The sequence below is a fragment of the Falco naumanni genome, chromosome 4, assembly GCF_017639655.2.
Source record: "Falco naumanni isolate bFalNau1 chromosome 4, bFalNau1.pat, whole genome shotgun sequence".
Classification (NCBI taxonomy): Eukaryota; Metazoa; Chordata; class Aves; order Falconiformes; family Falconidae; genus Falco; species Falco naumanni.
In genome coordinates, this window is record NC_054057.1 from 14291616 (window position 1) to 14296030 (window position 4415).

Below are 4415 nucleotides of genomic sequence, written 5' to 3' on the forward strand. Positions count from 1 at the left end.
TCAGGGTTATGGACTTGATTTCTGCATAGTTTCAAGCTGCTATAAAAGAGGAGGGGGGAAAAGCTGAGGGAAATTGAATTTTTTTCTATGTCAGTAGAAAAATCTTTCTGTTTTATGACAGCCTGTAAAAATTGATTGCTTGTCTTAATGTAAACAGATGGTAACAGATCCAGGATGATTGACATTTACTATGTCCATGCACAGCTCCCAGGGGACTCTACTTATAATATATTTCCACTGTGCCTGCAAATCCAGCAGTTTAGAAAAATAAACACTAACAAGGATTTCCACTTTTAAACAACTTTTAGCAGTGAGTCTACTGAGTACTCAGTTACTGATGCTGCTCATCAAAATAGCAAGAAGCTGCCTGCATCATGTGTACGACCAGTCAAAAGCATTAAAAAAAAGTGTATTTGCAAAGGGACAATCCTATGTATTCTCCACCTCCTTCTAGCTCAAAATGGGAACTACTACTTTTCCTACTCCTCTGTTATCATTCTAGATCCCATTCAGGTTTGTTCCTGTTCTTTATTCTCCTGTTTTCTAATTTACTCTTTTATATCACCCTCTTTTCTGCTAATTAGATATTTTATCATCCCTCTCATCCCACTCTCAAGTAACTCTTGCCTCCTTCAGTTATTTTGACCATTTTGCACTTTACCAGCAGCAGTAAGCTTTAACAGCAACTGTTGATAGAAAGCTAAGACTGCAGGGGGAAAAGGTACACCAACCAGAATCCTGGCGAAGTTCTAGCTACCTTTTTTTTCCTTTAAATAAACACTTCTTCCACATCTAGTTATGGAAGTTTCCTGTTAGGAACTGACAAAAGAAGGTGATGAAAACTTGGCATGCCTAAGTAAAAAATGTAACAAGATAAAAGTAGAATATGTGCCTAGAAAATGTTAATTCTCTCGGTTTGGCTTTCACTTTCTTGGCTTTGTTCCACCTACCTGTGTAATTCTATGTATTCCTTAGATTTTTAGAACTGTAAGCAGAGGATATGTATTTGTAAGACTGAAGTGGAACTGACAAAAAGGAATTAGGAAGAAGGTAGTGTTTTATGTATGTGCTGATGGACAAACTCAAAAATCTTTCAAGTAACTCCTGAAAGATGCGTATGCATCACTTGGCAGACACACGCCTCACCTACCCACAGGACTTTAAGTCATCAAGTTGAGCTGTGAAAGTAAATCAACACACCTCATTAATTTCATCACATTTTTTAAGTTCTAAACGTGCCCAAGTCTATGGAGAGCATGCTTCTCTTAACGCTTGTTTTTAGTTGTTTTAAAAATCATCCAAAACTTTGACAAACATGTCAACACCAAAAGGTCAGCCAGCTTTGAGATGGGGCTTTTCCTGGAATTTGTCCCAAACTTTCCTTGCAAGTGACACAGTGCTATGCATTGAACTTTAAACAGCTTAAAAATTAACACTTAACAGAATTTCAGACCAGAAATACAAACATTTTTTGAGAAACGTCCCCTGCCCTGCAAATTTATATTCCATTTTACACTCTACCCTGGCCTATGCTTCCATAATATGTGGGGATGGAACAGAGACCTCACTCAAATATTTTCCAAAAGTGTTTTCCAAAATAAATATTTGAGACAAAGTACTTCTTTTGTCCAGTCTATGTGTTTCTGCAATAGTTTCAGCAAGAAATTAAAATAAAAAGCTATAGCATCTGAGAATGCAGTAAGAGAGGTACTAATGGAAACCTAGGCTAGGATACAGCACTGGAGACAGATGCCAGAAAGTGAAAAATACTAGAAATGCTGTAAAATGTATTGCTGGTAAAGGAACCTCTGAATACTTACGGTCTCCAATACATTTTAGAAAAGAAAGGGTTTCTTCCTAGGGGAAAGTCTAAAGGTTGACATAATTTTTATTGTCTTAACAAAAAGTTGTGCTAAAAACATCACCGTAAGAAGTTTTTAAATGGTTCAAGGCTAGGCATTTTCCATACATGAAAGTATAAATGATAGGCAAAGCTTGGAATCTACACATTATAGATATACATATTATAGATATGTATTTGTCTTATGTAGCACACTGCTGCTCAGGTAAGTCAAAGAAATGCCTACGTTCCTTAATCTGGCAATTTAGGAGCAGGCAGGTTTTGATCCTTGCTAAAAAGAACACCCAACAAGCTAAAAAACCCAAACAAACCCTAGACAGGAAAAAAATACCTCAGCAATACTAGTGGCATGATTTGAAGAAACGTTTCACTTGAACAATTCCCAAATATCAGAGCCTGTTAAAAATTCTTTGCAAGCTATACATCTTCTATCCCAAACACTTCTGGAGAAGAGACTGACAATTCCATGGCAAAACGAGGGACCTTAAGACATTTCTGTTAATGGTAAACAGCTTGCATTATGGAGTGGCCACAGGGAACCAAATCCCCCGGCTCACGGTGGTTTACCAAGTTGAAGAAAGCGCCTTTAGCGACAGTCGTATCAGTTAGTTACATCTCCAGTCTCGCTGCCGGTAATGATGTCTGGCCACTTCTAGAGTGAAGCACTTCTGCTAGAAGAGGTACCCTGCTGTCCTCTCCCTGCAACAGTTACTCCAGCAAAGGTGGTGTGTGCTGGCCGTTGGCCCCCACAGTATTTCTACGAGCATTTGGAAGTCTCAGGGTATCTGGAAATGATGCAAGTAGCTTTGGGGGAAGGAAAAGGAAAGGGACATGGGTAGCATAAGGAAGTGAAGGTGACAGCAGGAAGTTCAGTATGATTTAAATATGAATATTATAGAGAAGAAACACCAAGCTATTTGCTATCTAGCTGGACACAAAATTAAGCTAGCGGAATAAATGTAAAATTTCAGAAAATTATAGCAATGGTACTGAATTTAAAGTTGCAGAAGAAATGAGTCAATTCGGTATTACACTTTGCTTCACAGAGTAGAATAATCACATTTAAAGGACTGAAAGGGTAAAATGCAACATGCATATTCATCCTTAACATCCTTATATTAGATTTTGTTACATTTTCTGATACTGTACAATGGTGGCTGTGTAAGTGGAAGACTACTCTTAACAATAACCTAGAAACTGCTTCAAAACCCCATGTATTTATTAACAATAAAAATGCCAGTGCCACAATACTGAAGGATTGGCCAACAGATGTATTAGTTGGCCAGATACAGTTACTTTGAATTATGACATCATTCAACTTAAGTTTGTATGACATTAGAATCATTGCATTCAAATAGAGGTTAATGAGACAAAATTAAACAGGTATTTAATCAAACATACAATAAAGATAATTGATTTTAGGTCTCCATTAGGAAAGAAGAAAGATTATTCTGTCTTGCAGTACAAGGCTAGAAGCCAACTTTTAAAATTCAATCTTCTTTTGGAAGATGGAACAAGCAAGTGGTCTTCCTCAGTGTAGATGTGGCACTTGAGGACATGGTTTGATGGTGGACCTGGCAGTGCTAGGTGAACAGCTGGACTCAAGGATCTTAAGAGTCTTCCCAACCTAAATGATACGTGATTCTAAATTTATTTCTTCGTTTGTGAAATACTACTGCTTGTTCACTGCAAAAGTATGGTAAGGCTTACCATAGAAATTATTTTATTAAAAAAAAAAATAGTAGTATAGCATTATAATTAGCAATGTAACATACCATCAGTTATTTTAATATAACACAATACAGGAACCTGTTAACATTTCACTAAGAAAAGCTCAATGTATTTTCTATGAGTTGAAGTCAGTACTTTCAGATTTCTGTTTGTTTTATTCATTCCCTGTCTGCAACACAATCGTGCCACTTCATTTCTCTCACTCTCAAACGGAATTAACTTTCTTTTATTACTATTATTTTTCTGTGTGCGCACGTGTGCATGTACATACTCCTTACCTTAGAAAAGTTCTTCCTTTGGTACGTTCAGGAATAACCGTTAACTTCCATTTGCAAGAGCTGAACAAACCCCACAGAATTCATGCTGAGCTAGAATCTGCTGGTTTAATTCCCTGCTGGGAGTCTGCCAGTTGGGAAACGCTGACCAGCAAGTACAGGTCTTAATTACACAAATCCAGAAGCTGCTGCCAACCTTTCCCCATTGAGAAGCATTTGCTTTCTAGTGTTCTTCTTGATAAACAGATTATCGCTCAAACATAATTTATTGCTGCTTTATATTGTAAGTAATTAAATGAAGAAACCTTTTAAACTCAAGGGAATTTTAATAGGTTACTTGCAAAATGTTATTGCAGGCAACAACTTGTACATGATTTTAGTTCCAAACCCACCAAAAAATTATACAAATCAGCATTGTAAAAGTGTCAAATTAATGCCTTACAGGCTTTGCTGGCAGAATTAATTTCTAAATTCTAGATGTGGGGAAATGTTACTCTCATTTTTTTCCTTTTCCTTTTTTTTTTTTTTAGAAAAATTTACAAGTGAAA